Below are 21,496 nucleotides of genomic sequence, written 5' to 3'. Positions count from 1 at the left end.
AAAAGGGTATGACTCTGCTTAGGGCTGCATTGTTAGATATATGACAAGGTGGGAAAGGGGGTAGAAGAGATGGTAAAACAGAATAAAATAAACTTGCACTGAGCATAATTACAGTGGATCCCTAGAAAGTTGGTATTGTTTAGTGAAGCAAATGGAGCCTCTGTGTACGTGCATGCATCCATGTATATAACCTAAATACACATTTTTGACACACTGCATTGTTCATAAAACATTGGCAAAGCACTGACAAAATGATTAAACATTTCATGCACACATGGTCCAGAAAACTCCCTATAGGTCTTAGCATATATTCAGATAGCACTGGAAAAAAATTTCAATTAGCAATAATCACACTTCGGTTTAACCTTATTAACTACAATATTGCCACTGTGCAAAGATAGCAGAAAAATTGGTTGTGGGAATTATAATTTATATAGGAGACACAGGTAGCTAATTATTTAATGTCAAGAATTCTGAAACATTTCAGCAGCTTTGAGATAATCATTTTTATGAAATCTGGATCCTGTGTGTGGTCCTTCCATTGGCTGCTCATCCAGTACTGGGTTCAATTCAAGGTACTGGCTATCACATACAAAACCTTTCATGGCCTTGACCCCTCTACAGGGTGGGTCACCCTGCAAATGGACAAAATCAACAACTGTCTGTACATGTGCCTTCTCTGTTGTGGCCCCCATCCTATGGAATGGCCTGTCTGAGGAGGTCAGAAGGCTCCCACCCCCTCTGGCATTTTGCAAACCATGTCAAGCACAATTGTTCAGGAGGGCATGTTTATGAAGTTACTATGGCTATATTATAATGGAATGGTTCAGGAAGGTGCTTTCTGTAGTCCTCATTGTGTTATATTATTAGATATCGCATCCAATTGAGTGCATTGATTTACCCTGTTTAATCTGCCTTGAGTCTCAGTGAGAAAGGCCGAGTAAAAGTAAATAGAAACATGATAAATCTCAGGTGATGAGCTTTGCAGCTACTGGGGAAAGGGTGTCATCTGTATATGCAGCTGAAATGACAAACATGGGGCACACTGATCTTAAATTTTTATTTACTTACTTCATTTATACCCTGCCTTTCTCCTCAGCTGGGCCTCAAGGTGGTCTACATCCTCCTCCTCTCTTTCATTTGACCTTCACGACAACCCTGCGAGGTAGACTAGGCTAAGCGTGTGTCCCAAAGCTGGCCCAATTTTTTAAAACCAATAACGTTTAAAAACGTTTTCAGCATTTCGTCACTTTTGTTGAAACTGCAGGTTTTCCAGCGACACAGAACTCTTCATCTAGGGGGTGACATTTTTGAAGAGGTCGTTTAACCCTTCCTTTTAGCTTATTAAACAGAGGCAAGCCATAACGCATATTATTGTCCCGTGGAAAGTACTGCGGAAACGGAGTCACAAATTCCATGTTATTTGGGTATTTCCATACTCCCGTTACGCTAAGGGAAACTGGCCTAATAAAAACCATCACCTTTTTGGCCTGTTCCCCACGTCCCTGGGATCACAAACGAGAACGAGCCTATACTAAGCACGGGAAATCCTCCGCCCTCTACCTAATAAGGTTGCAAAGCTGATATTTCAAAGTTTTGCAAAAGGTGCTTGACGTTCGCATCGACTCAAAGGGCGAACTCTTCCCCTGCCCGACACCAGGGAAAGGGAGTTTCGGGGCGGTGCCATTGCTCCGCCCCACCGAGCCTACCCCGGCTGGGGGACGAACTCCGCGCGCCGACCCAGGTAGCTGTGGGTCAATCAGAAGGAAGGAGCTGCTTCTCTCGCTCTGATTGCGGCCCCTCCTTGTGGCTCTGGAGTCTCCACCTACCCGGAGCGTTGGTGACCCGCCCGCCTTTCTTTCCTTCCTTCCTTCCCTGTAAGCGATCTTGGGCTGCGAATTTCCTGCCTTGCCGGTTGCAATCTCGGCGTAGCCTTGCCTCTCGTCGATCTGCAGTTGCCTTGCCGCTAGACTTTGCAAATTCTGGTGAGTTTCTGTCGAAACAAATCGCAATGGGGGGCGGGGCGGGGAGGGGGGCAGCATTGCAATCCGCATCTAGTGCTTCTTAATCCAGTTAGCTAGAGGGTTGTGGGTTTTTTTTTTTAATTTTTATTTTTAGGGTCTCTTCACTCGTGCCCTGTATTTGCACCGCAGGTGAGGGATTAGATGCGTACACGCGCGGGAGGAATAGCGTCTCTCCTTCAAGTTCTCTTTTTCCCCCTCCATTGGCATGGCCCTGTTATCTCTCTGCAGGTGCCTTTCGTTGGGATCCCCCTCCTCGCCGGGGATTATTCGGAACTGCTTCTTTCCCAAAGGCTGCGAAAAGCTTTACCAGCCCACGCGGAAACGGGCTTGCGTTGTTGCAAGTGACCGAGCGCTCCGTGACCTTTCAAGGGGAGACGTGTGCCTACTTTCCCCCCTCCGTTTGGAAATAGTTGCTTTTTTTCTTTCCACGCGCCCCGGAATTCTGCAGACAGCTGTTGATTATAAGCTCTGCTGAGACAGGGAAAATGGAAGGGGCGGGAGGAAGTACTGGATTGACTGATTCGGCTTTCTGATTCGGGAACAGGGATTGTCCTAGAGCAGCGCCAGAGGGGCTCATGCTGGAGTTCGCTTAATGTTTCTTAAGTTGAGCCGTAGCACAAATCCGAAAACAAAAGCTGTGTAATTAAGACTGAACTGATTTTTAATTGTATTGAGTTTCATGCTTTTTAAAAAAGCTCTGCGTCTGTTTTTTTCCAAGTATATGTTTGCGACTTGAGTAGCCATTTGGGAGCACAGAACCGGAGAATGGGGTGGTGTTTTGGAATTAATTCCATTTGAAACAAAATGGCATGGTCTTGTGCATGCACTCTTACAGTGCAATCCTAAACAGAGTTACACCCTCTGAAATCCATTGAAGTCGCGTTTAGAAGACTGTAATTTCTGTGTAGGGTTTTAGTTCAAGTCACCATGGGTGTGTTCTAAAGCGCAAAACGAAACACTGGGGCAGAAGCTGAACATTGGCCTGGGAGGAGGGGGACTTGATGACAGAGTGTTGACCTAGAAATGAGGCAAAGGGTTCCAGAGTGCTAGGGTATGCAAGGCCTGGCTAGTAACCCCAGGGGTCTATTAGAGCTGAAAGCTGAACTTCTCCATCCCCTGCTGTTCAGGAATGTTGTTAAGCTGGGAGATCAGTGCAGACATGTGTATGCAATCACTTTCATAAAACACACTGGCAAGTGGACTCTGTAATCACCTCATTCCTGCCCTGTTTCCCTTTCTCATGACTGCTGGCCCAACCTGTACAATTTCCTCTGTGAACTATTCAAGTTCGGCTGCTTCCATTAACAAGTAAAGTTGTATTGGTTAAGTCAGGTTCTTGACTTAATAGATTTTTGAAAATATAAAATAGGGAAAACAGGGTTTACTTGCTGAAGCAACTTTAGTTGTTGTACGTGTTCACACTCTTGAACTACAGTTTTTTTTTTTTCCATTTAGGCATGCAAGCAGGTTTAATAAGGGACCCAATGCCCCCTTCTTGCTTTTTCTTTAGGACTGACACTCCAAGCATGGTGGCTTTTGCAGCATTTCTTGAATTATTTGAGAAACCCATTTGTATAGTTCCTTGGTGCTAGAAAATGTAGTTTTTCTGCTTGGGGTTCTGTGCTTGTAGACTTTGTTGGATCCAGCCATGTAGCGTGAATTCAAAATATGAGGAGAGGACCAACATTCTTTTAACTGCATGGGCGATCTGTAGTCCAAGAGGTACATTAAGGGCCGGGGGGGGGGGGGTCAGATTGTGTATTCCATAGTGTGGTACAGCTCTCCTGGGACTTAGCATTTCAGAATGCATAGGTAAATGCTTTTTATCATCAAAAAGTGTGTGTGTTTGTATGACCCATCATGGCATTTATTTGGAAATAGTACAGGAGGGCTGTACTACATGACATCCCCAAATGTATAGCTCAGATCTAATTCTTACATGTTTAGGACTGCTGTGATAGTGATTTGAAACAAAAAGGTAACCCAAATTATCTCAGCTCATGGCCCAGGCAAACTTTACACTTCCTCCTTTTTTTGTATTTCTGCAGAAGGCAGCCTTTGCCAGCCTATGAATGGTGGTTAGTGATGTAACTATACATGGAAGTTCTAGTACTCTGTGGCAGGCCTTGTGTTGAAGTACCAATAGCTCAAGTTAGACAATAATGTCTAGTATTGGACTCTCAATATATTTTCCCATGTGATTGGACTTTCTGTATGATTATATAACAGCGGAATTTTGCACTGATGTTCTAGTCCAAGAAGAGTCCTTGTCTGAGGATATGGTTATTCACCTTGTCATGTTGACCAGTGGAATATTATATGCAAGTGTTCAATAATAATAGCATGTGGCTATAATTTAATTAAATATTTTACTCTACTTTTCTAACCACACTGAGAACTTAAAGTGGCTTGTAACATGCCATAAACGTAAAAATACGCTGTGAACAAAGCTGTACAACCCAGCAGCACCCAATTCAATCTTAAAGCAGGCGATGAGTCACAAAAGATGCCTGCTAGATTCAAGTCCAGTAGTAGCTTAGAAATCAACAAGAATTTAGGGGTATAAGCTTCTGAGAGTCAACGGTCCCTTTGTCAGAAGGGCCGGTGCTAGTTCTGCCAGCACAGAGCAGAACCCCAGCCCAAGATCCCAGGTTCCACATACCCGTAATAAAGAAAGGGGCAGATGCTCAGCCCAAGTCCTGCTGAGATGTTCTCTATTCCCTCCTCACACTTCCAGATAAGAAAATGTTTCTTCACTGAATGAGTAATTAAATTGTTGAATTCACTGCTGGTGGGTATAGTGATGGCCCCAAGAAAAAGAGGGTTAGGCAGCTTCATGGAGGATAGATCCATTATCCAGCTTCATGGAGGATAGATCCATTAGTAGCTACTAGCCATCATGACTAATGTGAGCCTTCACATACGGTAAACCTCTGAATACCAGAGCTAGGAGGCATTGTCAGGCCATCTAGGGGTGATGGTTAGTCACTGTGTGAGAGAGGGTGCTGGCTAAATACATCACTGGTTTGATCCAGCTGGTGCCTCTTATGTTCTGGTTTCTTATACTTGCAAAAAGGAAAAGGGCAAATACATGGCCCAGAAATTGCTCAGATAGCTTAGATGTGTGGGTTGTGTGCCAACTCTGTGACTATTTTCTTTTTCCCTGGCTTGGGAAATTCCTAGAGATTTGGGGGCAGTGCCTTGAGGGGTGAAGTCTGGGAGAGCTTGGTGCAGATGTGATGCCACAGAGTCCACCTTAAGCTACCATTTCCTTCAGGGGAACTGACATCCATAGTCTGGAGATGAACAGTTGTTCTGAGAGAGCTCCAGGCTGCACCTAGAGGACAGCAACTGTATCAGATGTTTCCAATTTCCTTCCCTTCCCTGGTGACTTTTGTATTTCCCTGAGAGTGAGTAAACAACATAGTTTCAGGTCCCAAGATTCACTGTTAAATTTTTGTAGGCTTATTTTTAAAGAAAATCTTCAATGGAAAAATGGAGAGAATAGTTAACTGTGTCACAGGATTGTTTGAGGGCAGAAAGAAGAGATCCATAATATCCACACAAAACTTTTAACATAGACCAGATTATATCTGGATACATGAATAAAATAACTGTGGACTTTGCTAATTGTTTTAAGTCTTCCCAGGCTTTGTTCCTGTGACTGCTATGGGAATATGAACCACAATCACCAAGATACCAGTCAGAGTCATCTGGTGTTCTGTGAGAAGATATGGACATGGTGAAGCTACAGGGATATTAAACTCTTAAGTACTTTTTTTTTTAAGCACTGTATGAGGACATGGGAATGTTATTCCTGGACACCAGTTTAATTCTCAAATTTTAAATAAAAACAGAATAAATAAAATAGCGTAGAGTACACTTTTTGAAAAAAATATTTTATACTAATGTAATTACTAACGAAGGGAACAAGATGAGAAAAATAAAAGGGAATCCGAAAGCAAGCAAAGAATAGATGTGGGATTAAAGCTTAAAAAAAAAAAAGTGAAAGGTCTTTGTGTAATATGAGGCAGTTTGATTAAAGAAGGCACCGGAAAATGAATTATTTTGCATCCCCCCCCCCCAAAAAAAAACTATAGAGGAGATTTAAAAAAAAATTGCAGAAACCTCTTCTGTTTAATATCAGTGTTACGAAGTTCAGTAACCCGTTGTTCATGTATGAAGTGTTTTACAATGGTACTATTTATTTGTCCTTGCAATATCCCTGTTAGGTAGTTCAGGCTGTATGGGAGAGACTTCCCTGAGGCTGTCCAGGGAAGCTTCAGCATTAGAATTAAATCTCCAGTATCCCAAAACTACTGTCCATAACTTCAGTTTAACTTCTTCCCAATGGCTTTTGTGTTTCCCTTGAGGTCTCTCTTGCTAGTAATGATGCATAAGAAGAAAAGAATTTAGGTTAACTCCAAGCTAGGATTGGCTCTGTAAAGCTACTAGCTACAGTGATTTTCCTGAGACGCTATTCACAGAACCTGCACAAGACCCTCTCTTCCTCCTAAGCTCACATCTTCCAGATTCCACATGCAGCTGGCTTTTCTGTACAAATATAGCAAAAAATTAAAAGCCCTCTCCGTTATATGGCTTAAACCAGTTCTTTTTGAATGGCTCAGTTTGTGCAGGCAGGCACAAACGCTGAATCCCCATGAAGAGTTTGGATTTAGTGAGGGTTAATTCAGCAAAAACAAGAACTCTAAAGACAGGCAGCTTGTGGAGTAGGAGTGTGTGTGCGTATTGGAGTTGGCCTGTGCAAGCGAGTTGGCCTGTGCTGTGCCAGTGCTGCTAGCAGTCCTAGAATTCCAAACAGTAGTTTTTGCTGCTCCAACTGCAGGAATAAAACTTTGGCCTCCACTGCGCTTTAATTTCAAATTATGTGTTCATCACACTTTGGTGTTCATTAGCTTATCCCTTTCTTCACCCTCCCTTACTGAGTGCTGTGTAATCGCCTGGCAGAATAGAGAAATGAATTCTGGGAAGTTACCTGAGGCAGTGTATTTTTCAAAATTTCCTATGCAGGAATGTTTGTTGGTGAAGTGGATTGCAGTATTCTAATCTAGACCTATGTCTTATCACTTGTGCTATGGCAAGCTGCCTGTAGAACTAGATAGTTCGATTGTTGACTGTTTTCTTTTTTTCTGTTTTAGTTTCTCCCTCCTGTGCAACGGCAGTAAGTGATGACAAGTGTGAAAGAAATGCTGTCAGATGGTACACACTAGAGGGAATAGAATGGTAAAGGGCAGTGTGCTGTCCTGAAGCTCTATCACTTGCCAGAACAGTGGAACAGATATAGACTAATCTTGTTTGTGGAGGAGGAGATGGATAACCAACGAATGAGTTAGAAGACAATCCTGGAGATGTTTGAATTAAATGATATGCAGGGCTTTTTTTGTATCAGGAACTCCTTTGCATATTAGGCCACACACACCCTGATGTAGCCACTCCTCCAAGAACTTCCATTAGGTCCTGTAAGAAGAGCCCTGTAAGCTCTTGGAGGAGTCGTTATATCAGGGAAGTGTAGGCTAATATGCAAAGGAGTTCCTTCTACAAAAAAAGCCTTGGATTATAGGATTGGATAGGGGGTGAGAATCTTGAGACAGTGATGGTTAATTGTCTTTCTGGCCCTATTGTCCAGTTATGAATTGGTAGTTCCCTTCCTTTATTGCTGTTCTTCGTTATCTGCAGATGGGAATGGTTCCCTCCACAGCGAAACCTCTCTGGGAATCGGTTCTTCACACAGAGTCTTCTGGTGACTCCAGATGAGCTCATTTGGTTTCTATAAGCAGCTGCCTCACAAAAATACCAGCTGTACCATTAGAGAAGCCTAGCAGACAAGCCTCATTGAGTCAACAGTCACACCCAGTGCATTACCAGTCTGCAAGCGTGAGCATGCTACTCCACTATAACTCTGTTTTACAAAGAAGTATTCACTAATGCTGCGCCCCTCCCCCCATTTAGTTTGTAAGAAGCTGTGGAGACCAAACAGTTACACAGCTGGTCCCTTAAAAGAGTAAGGGACGAATGTGAGACTTTGTCTACTTTTAATTAGGGAAGCTAATTATATAGATGACGTGTGACTATTTTAAAGCCATAATCTAGACCAGGGGTGGCCAAACTGCATCTCAGGAGACACTTGCAACTCTTTCACACATATTGTGCGGCTCCTAGAGGTCAAGGAGGAACTTAATGCAGGGTTACTTCAAGTAAGCGTGCTTCGCATCTGGACCTCAATCAGCCTCTCAGCACTGACCCATAGGTAGGCAACTGTTTCTGCAGATGGAGGGGGAAATAGGCAGGCTTGCAAGCTCTTCTCCTTCCCCACAGAGGTCGCCCAGAGACCTAGAGCGGGGAGGGAGAGTGCAAGAGCCGAGGGAGCCACTGGAAGGAGGGACAGAATTAAAGAGGACAGCACAGGGTTCCCTCTTAGTTTCATAGCTCTTTGCCTTGGTGTCAAGCAAAGAGAGATGCATAATGATGTAAACGGTGATTAGTGATTTATATGGTACATGTGTGTTTCCTTCTACTGGTGCCAAAAGATAATTCCCTAACCTTTACATATGCTGGTCTTATGGGGAATGTTATTCCCAGCTTTTGTTTTTAAAAAAGTCACCTTCTAATATGGTTGTGTTGTAAAGTGCATATGTATGTATTTTATCTTTCTGTGCAAAGAAAGTATTAAAAGTTTCAATAAAGACATGTGTAATATTTGTTCATGCCTTGTGGCTCTCAAACGTCTGATGTGTAGTCTGTGTGACTTAACGTTAAGCAAGTTTGGCTGCCCTTGATCTAGACCTACAAAATGGATGGTCATTATTGTGAGATCTGATTTCTGTTTGTTCCTTTGCAGATGTGGTGGAAAGACTAATTAATTATTGTATGGCATTGTGTGTAGAATAGCCAGGAGATCCTAAGATTGTCTGGCAGAGATAGATGTGCTGAAGTGGTGAACAGCTATATTATCAACAAGTTAAGCTAGTGTGTTTAGATTTAACCCTGTATCATCTTAATAACATTCTGTGGACATACTTGGTTATGTTTGAGGCCATTTAGAGGCCCTGGATGACCCAGATTGGAGGCTCCTTGAACCACACACACTGTAGCTATCCAAAAATAAAGATGGGAAGGCTATGTGATAGTTATGAATTATAAGAAATGCACCCATCTTAAATCACTGTAATAAATCCTTTGAATTACACTATACTGAATATTAATAAGAATTCATAATTTAACAAAAGGAAAAGGTGAGATTGGCAAAGGCTCTAGGGGAGTCAGGTCACTGGATTCTGCTGAGCTTGTCCCTGGAAAACACCTTGATCAGTGCTATCCATAGTTACATATTATTCTCTTATGTAATAATGAGATGATAATGCACATAATCCAGAGCAGTGTGCCAGATACATAGTATAAGAGCAATCAAAGTGCATTGCACCCAAGCGGCTACAGAGCAAAAACATCCAGATGTTTCAGGTTAGTGGGGTGGTTGGAGGATATAGGTTGTGCATTGTTCTGTTCTCCATTCTGTGCTTGTTTCATTACCTGTACTACAAATTGGTTCTTGTAGGTTCTACTAGCATTACAATACATACAGGAATCAAAAAGAGCAATTTGCATTCAGAACATACATGCCGGTGAAATGTTCCAGTGTTCCTTACAAAATATTGTCCAATGATATTTTGGGTCTAGAAGAGTCGAGCTGCAAAGGTCTGCTGCCCCTTTGACTTCATTGGAGAGCCAGTTTGGTGTAGTGGTTAAGTGTGTGGACTCTTATCTGGGAGAACCGGGTTTGATTCCCCACTCCTCCACTTGGAATGGCCTTGGGTCAGCCATAGCTCTGGCAGAAGTTGTCCTTGAAAGGGCAGCTGCTGTGAGAGCCCTCTCCAGCCCCACCCACCTCACAGAGCGTCTGTTGTGGGGGAGGAAGGTAAAGGTGATTGTGAGCTGCTCTGAGACTCTTTGGAGTGGAGGGCGGGATATAAATCCAATATCTTCTTCTTCTTCATCTTCTTATTGCACATTGGGGTGATGTCTGAAAACAGGTGTGGCCAATACAAAGCAAATGTCATCTTGGTGACCAATAAGATTTCTGGGGTATGAGCTTTTGAGAGTCAAAACTCCCTTCATTAGATACCTGATGAAGCTCAAAACCAGGAAATCTTGTTGGTCAGTAAGGAACTACTGGACTCAAATCTAGCTGTTCCACTGAAGGAACAACACATCTACCCTCTCAAACTAATGTCTGTTGAGTGCTGCTTTTTGGAAGTATGTTTCTGGTAGTCTTCAGTCACACCAAAATAGCTTCTCTTTTGATCATTTGATAGGATCCTAAAATCTTTGGGGTATAAAGTTCCAGAATATTGTAAAATAGATCTCTCACACAACCATCCCTCTCAAATTCTTATTTATTACTTTTATATTGTATTATTCAATCCTGGAAGGCATAGAGTCTCAGAGGTGCTGACCAGACCAAGATCTGCTTAGGTTCAGGTAAATCTTGTGTCCTTAGACCATACCCAAATGAGTATGCACAGTTCAGACCATAGTGAGTCATAAGCGTAGTAAAGAAGTAAAGTGCATTATACCAAAGTGCAAGTAGAACAAAAACATCCAGATAGTTCAAGTTAGTAAATCAAGCCTCTTATCAGGCCTGGTAGACAATGTGACATGATTTATCGTTTCTTCCAGAGAACAGGTTAGGGACAACTCCACTTAAGTTTTTCTGCTGATTGCACATTTGTGTCATTGCCCCCTGCTCTAGTGTTTTATAGGCAGGGGGAAAAAAAAGGGGGACTTCTGTTGATATCTTCCAGACACGTATGGCCAAACCACCTTTTATGGAGAGATTTTCTGCAACTGAATGGAACAGCAAATGTGATACTAACCTTTTCTCTGGAATGTTCGAAACATTTCTTCTACTTTGGCCCTTCCTTCTAGATAGTTTGATTTATCATTTAGCAGGAACAAACAACATATAATAGCTACTCAGGCATAATTAAAAAGAAAGCTTCCTGTAAACACTCTTTTATAAAAATGGCAGCCTGTTTTTAATACTAAGTTGTACTAATGCCTAGCAGTCTGGCCTGCTAGGTGATGGACTACTGAAGAGCAGAAGAAGAGTGCAATATTGGCTGTTTTATAAACGGTGGCCTGTCCAACTGAAACCTTTTTCGAATTGAGGTTATGTTTCATAGTTTTTTGTGCTCTATGTACTAAATTGGTCTTGGATTCCAAGTTTGTCCAAGTTGCTTAAAGAAAATGGAGTTGTCAGTCCTGGCTTATTTGACCCTTATTTGACGTCCAGAGACCTCTCCGTTATAATATATAACACCTGTGTCAATAAAAAGAAGCCCAACAGCACTTTCCAAGCTCTATATGCGCAGCGTTCCTACTAAAAGTAATCTGAATGAGCTGTACATTTAGTTATGCATGGAACATTTCTGCATTGTAGTGCTTCCAACCTGGGCAGTTTCTACATAGAAATGGAGTAATTAATTTCTAAAAGTTGAGTTCCTAGAATAGGGTCATGGATCATATACCAGAATACTGATCTTTCTACCAAATTTGTATATTATGTTTGGAATGGCCAGAGAAGCATGAAGAAAAACCATCTTATTGAGAATGAGCCCTAAAAGAAAATACTTCCAAGGGGAATAAACAAGAGGCAAAATATTCTTAAAGTGTTTGGCTCAGGGGTTTGTAGGGAAATAGAAAAGTGATTATGATTGGTGCAAATGGATATTATTGGCACTTTTAACAACATCAGAAAGACCTGAGCTTTTGTTGGTTTGACTTGCTGTACTGCCTTTAAGGAGAGTGGTCTTTGGATATTTCCGGCTGAGGTGGAAATAGAACAGAGGGGCTGGTGCTTTCCGTTCCTCCTTGCCAGTATTTGTGATCATGCTAGTTGTGTCCTGGAAAAGTTTGCATGCTACTTTCAGGGCAAATTTAGACCTTTCTGAAGCTACTGAGGGAATGAAATATTTTGACTCTGCCTGAGAAGGGTAGTTGTAGAATAAAATTATAGATGCTTTCTCTCATGATGTGAATGTATGTTCAAGAGAACAGGGCTAAGCAAATGGAAGTAAAGTTTCCATGGGATGATATACCAATAGGTAAGCTGAGCTGGTGCGTTAAGTAACTTTCCGGTGATCATATAGTCTCCACAGGGTATAATCCAGGGTGGGCTGCTAATCTGCTCAGCGTATTTCAGCAGGTCAGGATGAGTTCAGGGGCTGTCGTGTTGTGGGTGGTGACACAGAAATGATTCTAAAAATTCCACAGCAGGCATTTATTCCCTGTAGCGCGGCAGTGTCTTAAAGACTTAAGATTTAAGCCTTCGTTATGCCAAACACTGCCCATTGATAAAAGCAACTGTTTCGAAAGTTTTATGCCTACCAAAGGTATCCCCAAATTGGCAGTAAATAAGTTTCACCCACACCAATTATATAGCGCTTCCCTCAGGGCCCCAGCCACCTGAACAATCAGTAGAAATATTTGGTTTAAATTTCAGTTCAAATATTTGGGATGCTAAACAATCCTTTTGGAAATATCTGCCTGCCGCTGTGCAAGCTTGGATAAATAAAACTGGCTGTAATCACAAGAGTCAGCAGTTTTAAAATACATGTAGCCCAGTCATAGGGCTTACTCCTACCTAAGTGTGCATTAGGTTGCAGACTTAAGGTGAATGTGCAATGGAAACAGGTTAAACTTCATATTATTGAAGTTTATTTAAACAAAAAAACGGTATTAAGCCTAAAACAGAATTTGTCGTTTGAGCTGAGAAGGGCCGTAAACTATGAACCCTTGTATGATACTAAAAACTTCTATTCAGAATCATTTAAAGGAGATTAGGGATGTCTTTACACATTTTGCATGCTCTTTTTGTGTTTGCGGTCTATGTGATAAAGAGATGGTTATTCCACATTTTCAGTGTACTGGAGATTCTCATCTGCGTTTTGTGATTGCATAAAAGTAGCAAGTGGTATGAATTCTGGATTAGTTGATGTGAACACAATGGTACGATGTAATAGTGGCATGTTGGTTGTTGTATGCTGAACTTGAGAATCAATATGGTGTAGCAGATGGATGGGGTGTTGGATAGGGTCTGTGAAAACCTATATGAAATGCCTGCTCAGCAATGAAGCTAACTGGACAATATAAACTCTCAGGCTGCGCTATTTTGTTAGATTGTTGTGGAGATTTATGACATCATATGCATCCTGTCTTACACTAACTGAAATAAGAGCAGGATATAAACATGATAAATTAATTTGCTAAGCACGGGAGAAGGGCTGGTCTCATGTCCTATGAAGACAGGTTAGAGTTACTTATCTGTTACATTGTCAGATGAATGTCAGATATTTTAAGTCTCCACCTAAAAATTGATTTGGGAAATTGATAATCTTTTTTTTTGTTCACCCACATCCTGTCAGTTTTGAAAAATCATAAAATTCTTGCTGCCCGTAGGCAAGGCAGACAACGTGTGGGAAGTTAGTTATCACTTGGGAGATTGTCTATATTCACCCTTGGTGAACTCAAAGAAGTGTGAATTGAAGAAACTGATGAGGAGGAAAGATACCAGTGATATAAATGGAGAAATGGCAGGGGAGAAGGAGAGGTTCTAAGGTCTTGTGTCTAGGTGGTGGGAGCCTTACATGAATGGTCATATTAGTCTTCCATTTTCCAATCCTGTAGTGGGTGTGTCATACCTGCCAGAGTAGACCAGGAGAACTGCAGTCTGACAGACTGCATGATTGCCTTTCAGTAGGGATGGTAGGATGGAAGAGATTAGAGAGTTCTTGGTTTTTGTTTTCCAGGAAGCCCAGAACTGTTGTCAAAGGGCCTGTAGCAGCAACAGGTAAAGAGGTCAGTTTGGACGGTGCCCCTTCCAAATCCAACAAGCATAAGCACTGTGGGAGCCCTATTTTAAGCATGAGGGAGCAGTGGCAAGAAACCTTAGCAGACAGCTTACCACAAACCTGTCTCTCAAGCCCTTCATCTGTAAAGTTGGTTCCATCCTGTTCTGGCAGAGGTTTTGATAAACATTGACCCAGTGTTTGTGGGAAATTTTAAAACTGGTGAAAGCTGCTTGACTGTCTCAGGAAGTTGAAGTCCTGTTATTCAGAAAAACAGGTAACAACTATTAGTTTTTTTTCTCATCAGCCTCATTGTGGCAGAGGGCAAGCTTGGAGATCATTCCTCGTAGCCTGAAATAAGCTGATTCGGACTGGGTAGGAAAAAAGCAAATGATTCCATGCCCATCATGTTTGCTATGTCCACTAAGGGCATGATGCAATGCAACGCAGAGAATATGATATTATGATGGAGGCTATGTGTGAGGTTGTGAATTTGCATTTGAACTTGAAGGTATTAAGCATGCATAATTGGAGAAACAATAGATTAATTACTTCCTTGCATGCTTTAGCACCCGTGGGCTATGTTTAATCTACTCTGAGGTAGATTTACAGTGCAGTGGTCACACCCTTCTGAGTCAGTGTGATCAGTGGGCTTAGAAGAGTGTAACTGTCAGCCAAGTTCAGCATGGTTATCAAACCACCTGTAAACAGTCACCTGAATATGTCCAGTGAGAGGTTAAAAAGTGGTAAAAGTATGAATTTTCTCTCCCATTATTTCACAAGATATTTATGGGTGATGCAGAGAATATGAGCTATTACCTAACACAGACTGTGATAGATAATTAATTCACAATAACAGAGAGGAGAATAGTGTACTGTTTTTGTATGCAGAATGTATATAAATTTTTGCTTTAAAATCAAACTCTCACATTAGGTAAAAGGTAAAGGTAGTCCCCAGTGCAAGCACCGGTCATTTCCGACACTGGGGTGACATTGCATCACAACGTTTTCATGGAAGACTTTTTACGGGGTGGTTTGTCATTGCCTTCCCCAGTCATCTGCACTTCCTCCCCCCCAGCAAGCTGGGTACTCATTTTACCAACCTCGGAAGGATGGAAGGCTGAGTCAACATGGAGCTGGCTACCTGAACCCAGCTTCCGCCAGGATCGAACTCAGGTCTTGAGCAGAGAGCTCAGACTGTAGTACTGCAGCTTTACCACTCTGCACCACGGGTTCTTGCTCACATTAGGACCATCCTTTAATTGGAATATTCTGCTTTTGTGTTCCTTCTGTGATGACTTTAGAGTTAGAATTACTTATCTGTTACATTCTTAGATTGATGTCTGAGATATTTGTAGGTCTTCACCGGAAAATGTAACTGTGATTGGCTGCAACTACCTGTTGAGTGTACGGTAAAGTTGGTTTTGCTTCTGTATAATGTGCACATTATACAGAACATCCTTAGATGTTGAAAGAAAGAAACTTTGCAATTCTGGTTGCGCTTCAGATTGGGCCATCATTGAACAAGCCTCCAGAAATGTCTGCATTTAAAGTGCTTGCCTCATTCTGTTTGAGGCATCATTGAAGTTATTTTCGCATCTCAGTGGGAATGATAAAACAAAGGATTCCAGTCTTCATCTTAAGAAATAACTTACTGAAGCAAATAGTTTCCTAAGCAACCTAGAATCCTTTGGCCCTCTTACAAATCTTAGCCTTTGATCCTTATTTGATCCGGAAGCTTCTTAACGCTAGAGATGAGAAATGCAGAGAATCTGACCTGCCAGCAGAACTGGTTTCTTAAGTTTCCTATGAAATACTTTCCCTTGGTGTCTGTCCCTTTTAACTTCAAAGTCTGTCCATTTGCAATAACAGCTTCACTGCTGATAAGTCTTTGGGAAATGTTCCGTGTCTGTATGTAGGATAAGGTGTGGCGGATGTATATTGTTGGCAGAGAGGCCTCCAGGTACATTCCTTGATGCTTTAGTAACTGTTACTCAGTCTTCCTGTGAATCAGTATTTAGATATCTAAGCTAGTTTGTATCTGAAGAAGTTTACTTGCACATGAAAACTTGTACTTTGAATAAAACTTCATTGGTCTTAAAGGTGCCATTGAACTCAAACTTCGTTCTGCTGCTTCAGACCAACATGGCTACCCACCTGAATCTATCTTGTTAGAACTTGTAAATCAAACTGGAATGAACGTCCAAATGAAATGTGATGACTGGTTTCGGAATTATTTGGTTCTTTTAATATGTTTCTATGTATTACTAAAACCTGCAAATATGAGTCTATGGATCAGCCTTATATGAAGTCACACCATTGGTCCATCTAGTTCAGTACAGCCTACTTTGACAGGCAGTGGCCCTCCAGAGGCAGAGAAAAACTTTTACAACACCTGCTAACTGAGATCTTACTAACAGGCTGTGACAGTGACTGAAGTTGGCACTTTTCCCAAGCAAAGCAAATGCTGTGCCCCCGCCTCTACTATTGCAGCACAAGAGAGACATATTTTATCTTGGCTCAAATTATAGGGTTTTAAGACTATATGTAGATTAAGGGTTCCGGCCTATCTGGAAGAGAAGGCACTTCATGGTACACTTGAACTATCGTTTAAAGTTTACAGGATATACATACAGAGGGGGGAGGACAGAGAATCTATTTAATTTAAAGGAAAAGGCTAGTTAAAAAATGTCAGCCTCCTTTTTCAATGAAATGCTGTGTTTTAAAACCTAGCTTTGAACCAGTTCTTGTGACTCTCAAACATCTGATGTTTATTCTATGTGGCTCCTGTATTAAGCAAGTTTGGCCACTGCTGGTCTACACTTCCCTTTCTCAAAGACTGAAGCAAACTTGCTTAACATCAACTGAGCCAGCATGCTGATAGCTGCCACAGTAATTGCCAGCCTGCTGGTCATTCTCTCCAGTAGTCTAGCCTTTCTCTCTTCCTTTCCTTGTACCCAGCTCAGCCAGATCTTGCAAAGCCGAAGATATGGTGTTGTAACAAGATAACAAACCTTTCTCTCTCTCAAATTCTTTTCCTCTTTTCCATGCTTTTCTAATTCATTTCTATCTCCCTTTACTTAATTTTTCTGTGTCTCCCCCCACCTCCCCTTATGTTCACTTCTTGGTCTCAAGACCTTCTCATCCCTATCCTTTTTGGCGATGAGATTAAGAGTAGTATAGTAACAAACTTTTGTTAACGTTATGAACAGAAGACACTGGGTTTGCTAGGCACTGTACATTGCACTGTTTCTGCTGGGCTTCCAACACCCCCCCCACCCCCCGCCACTTGGACTTTGATTCTGTGCTTGTTGCGATGTTTCTGCTGGGCTTCCAACCCTTCCCCCCCTTCCCCACTTGGACTGTGATTCTGTGCTTGTTGCGATTAGTTCTGTTGAGCTGGCATTGCCACGGTGGCACTGGAATCTGCTGTGCAGCCTGGGATTGCTGTGGTACTGCTGGGTACTCTGTAAATTGCGCCGGTTCTGGATTTTTTAAAAACTTAAAAAATAAAACATTAGCATTTATTGGTCTTAATGGTGCCTTCTTTGTATCTTTCCTGTGCAATCCCGGGAACTGGGCAAGGGAAGCTCTGGCTCTTTCCTTCCTTCCCCAGGGGCCCAGGGGAGGCTCCTTAGCCAACAGTAGGAAGAGAGGCTTGGCGCAATATCTCTGCTGTGTGATTGAACAAGCTTGGCAAAGCAAGCTGTGATGCAGAAGGAAGCAAGAGAGAGGGAGAAGGAAGGAAACAGCAGCCAGTTGCTCGGGGGCCTGATAGGAGCCCTTTGGAGGCCTGATTTGGCCCCCAGGCCACATTTGACACTCCTGCCCTATAGAGTTACCATAAGTCAGCTGTGACTTATTGACTGATTGTTTGGATTTGTATCCTGCCCTTCCCTGCACACAGGGCTCAGGGCAGCTCACAACAGATTAAAATTATAAATAAATAAAAAACATTCTGCAGTTCAATAATTTAACATACCAATATGACTTATAAGTCTATAAAATGTCAAGTTGGGGAGGGTGGAGCGGGGGAGGCCAGAATAATGGAACACCCATTGCCTCAACTAAAGGCCAGCAGAACATCTCCATTTTACAGGCCCTGCAGAACTGAAGCAGATCCCCCAGGGCTCTGATCTCACTTGGGGCAGCGTTCCACCATGCTAGAACCAGAGCCAAAAAGGCTCTTGCTCTGGTCGAGGTTAAACGTATGACCTTAGAGCTGGGGACCACCGGCAACTGTTGTTCCAATGCGCGTGGACCTCTCCCAGGGACATAGCAGGAGAGGCAGTTCTGTAGATATGTAGGTCCCAGACTGCTCAGAGCTTTGAAGGTTAATATTAGAACCTTGAACTGGATTTGGCCCATAATAGCCAAAGCAGCTGGTAGAGCACTGGTTGGATATGTACTCTAAAAAGCGGTCCCAAACCTTTTTGGCACCAGGGACCTATTTTGTGGAAGACAATTTTTCTATGGGCCGGGGTGTGTGTGTGTGATTTCAGGATGATACAATTGTGCACTTTATTCCTATTAGTTTGGTGTGGTGGTTAAGTGTGCGGACTCTTATCTGGGAGAACCGGCTTTGGTTTCCCACTCGTCCACTTGCGGCTGCTGAAATGGCCTTGGGTCAGCCATAGCTCTGGCAGAGGTTGTCCTTGAATGGGCAGCTTCTGGGGAGAGCTCTCTCAACCCCATCCACCTCAAGGGGTGTGTGTTGTGGGAGAGGAAGGTAAAGGAGATTAAGAGCCACTCTGAGACTCTGAAATTCGGAGTGGAGGGTAGGATATAAATCCAATGTCGTCATCTTATTACTACATTGTAATATATAATGAAATAATTATACAACTCACGACCCAGTTGCTAACAGGCCACAGACCGGTACTGGTCCACGGACCGGGGGTTGGGAACCCCTGCTCTAAAAGGTGCCCCTGTAAGGACACATGCTGCTGCATTTTAAACCAGTTGGAGTTTCTGAGTTAACCTCAAGGGCAGCCCAGTATAGCCCTGACCTGGATAGCCCAGGTAAACCCGATCTCTTCAGATCTTTGAAAGCTAAGCAGGGTGGACTGTCGTTAGTACTTGTATGGGAGACTGTCCTTGTTAGAAGAGAAATGGAATATTTAAACTTTGCAGTCTTGGGAGTGAGTGAACTAAGGTGGACTGGATTAGACAATTTTCAGTTAAGAAATTACACAGTGTTTTACTTGGGAAATGACAAACACAGAAGAAATGGAGTTACTCTAATATGAGGCGAGATGTAGCACAAGCAGTCAGGGGCTATAATGCAAAGTCTGAGCAATTAATATCAATAAACTTAATGGAAAACCTATCAACATAGTCATCATTTAAGTTTATGCGCTGACTACAGATACGACAGATGCTAGAGAGGAAGAAATTGAAAGCTTTTATGCAAATGTCCACGATAAAATTGATCATGCACCTAAACAAGATGTACTGATAATCATAAGTGACTGGAATGCAAAAGTAGGAAACAAAGTAGAATCAAATATCTTATTATTATCTCAATCTCCAGAGACACATTCTTACACTTAAGGATCTCTTTTAGTTCCTTCATGGCTGCCCTTCCCAATTGCCTTCTGATTTCTTGACTGTAGCATCCTTTTTTGTTGAGGATGGAGACAAAGAATTGAACAATTTCTTCATCGTCAACTTTAGAGTTGTGTAATTCCCCAATAGCTATAACCTTTGTCTTCCTGATGTTCAGATGTAATCACACTTTGGCACTTTCTACTTCAACCTTCATCAGTAGTTATAAGATAATTCATACAGTAGTGTTCCCAATTAGTATGTATGTGTGTGAAAGTTGGACAGTGACAGTGAAGAAAGCCGATTCATTTGAAATGTAGTATTGGGGAAGAGTTTTACGAGACTAAGGACCACCAAAAAAACAAGTGGGTTCTAGATCAAATCAAGCCTGAACTCTCCCTGGAAGCTAAAGTGATGAAACTGATACTTTTGAGGACAATAAGAGTTACCTGAAAAGACTGTAATGCTGGGAAAAATTAGGGCAGCAGGAAAATAGAGAAAATCCAACATGAGATGGATGAACTCCATCAAGGAATCTCTGTATCGTTCCAATTTTAGTATATGTGCTGCTGAAGAAAGCACTCATCAGGGAATCTATAGCTCTCAGTTTGCAAGACCTGAGCAAAGCTGTCAATGACAGAATGTTCTGGAGGTAAATAATTCATAGGGTTGCCATATGTTGGAATTAGGCTGGAACTCAAAACAGTTCCTCCAACTCAGAGGCAGAGGGACAGGGAAGAGGCAGAGCAAATGGAGTGTGCGTTTCTTGTCATCCTCACATTATTTGTTTTATTTGAGCTGTGGCTCTGACGGACCCACCACAAGCTCACAGATTTCCCATGTGGAAACTTCGCATTGTCCTCTGTTTTCACCATTTGAACCACTTTGGGATGTCTCTCCATCAAATGGCTAAGAACGAAGACTCTGTTCCTTGTTGTCATAACTTCAGCCAGGACGGTATCCAAACTAGACTCAATTTCAGTCAAAGACAACCTTTGCATCTTCCATAAAGACCAAGTGGCCCTTAGACCTGATCCTATGTTTATCCCAAGGTTACTTCTGCATTCCATGGGCCTGAGGAACTGTACCCTATCGTTGTTTTATCCAAAGCCTAAGCATTCAAAGGAAAAGGCGTGGCACACTCTCAATGTTAGAAGATCCCTAAAGTATTACTTACAGTGAAACAACTTCTATGCTATGTTTATCTCCATATCCCCTCCAAACAAGGACCCAACGAATGTCCAGGTTGGCCATAAGCAACACCATCAAAGGTTTCATCATTGAGGCCTACAAAGCCCATAATAGTCCATTCCCTTCAGGTATCACAGCTCATTCTGTCTGCAGTACTGCCATGAACACAGACTTCGTTAAGCATGCTGCCATTGAAGGAATCTGTAAAGCAGCAATTGGGTCTTTGCTATCAACCTTCATCAAACATTACAAAATCAACTGTAGTTCAGCCGATGCCAACTTCAGTAGAAGAGTGCTACAGAACGTCGTAAGTGATGATGACTCTAACCCAGCGGTCCCCAACCTTTTTTGGCACCAGGGTCCAGTTTCGTGGAAGACTAATTTTTCCACAGACCGGGGGGGTGGCGGCGATGGTTTTGGGATGATACAATTGTGCAGGTTATTTCTAAAGTGTTTGGTGTGGTGGTTAAGGGCACAGATTCTTATCTGGGAGAACCGGGTTTGATTCCCCACTCCTCCACTTGCAGCTGCTGGAATGGCCTTGGGTCAGCCATAGCTTCTCACTGAGTTGTCCTTGAAAGGGCAGCTGCTGTAAGAGCTCTCTCAGCCTCACCCACCTCACAGGGTGTCTGTTGTGGGGGAAGAAGGTAAAGAAGATTGTGAGCTGCTCTGAAATTCTGAAATTTGGAGTGGAGGGCAGGATATAAATCCAATGTCTTATTATTATTACTACATTGTAATATATAATGAAATAATTATACAACTCACGGCCCAGTTGCTAACAGGTCATGGACTTGTACCAGTCCATGGCCCAGGGGTTGGGGACCCCTGCTGTAACCCACCCAGTAATGGGAGGTCCATATCAAGATG

The 21,496-nt window shown here is 42.4% G+C and overlaps 1 non-coding gene across 1 annotated transcript; it reads right to left on the bottom strand.

Annotated features, from left to right (window-relative positions):
• Positions 1-265: 265 nt before the first annotated feature.
• On the bottom strand, positions 266-399 carry LOC132590330 (U4 spliceosomal RNA). The gene has a single exon (XR_009556676.1). It is a non-coding gene; the product is annotated as a U4 spliceosomal RNA (small nuclear RNA).
• Between the last annotated feature and the right edge of the window lie 21,097 nt (positions 400-21,496).

Source organism: Heteronotia binoei, chromosome 21, assembly GCF_032191835.1.
Source record: "Heteronotia binoei isolate CCM8104 ecotype False Entrance Well chromosome 21, APGP_CSIRO_Hbin_v1, whole genome shotgun sequence".
Classification (NCBI taxonomy): Eukaryota; Metazoa; Chordata; class Lepidosauria; order Squamata; family Gekkonidae; genus Heteronotia; species Heteronotia binoei.
Note: the sequence above shows the minus strand (reverse complement) of the source record. Positions and strands in the feature narration are given on the sequence as shown.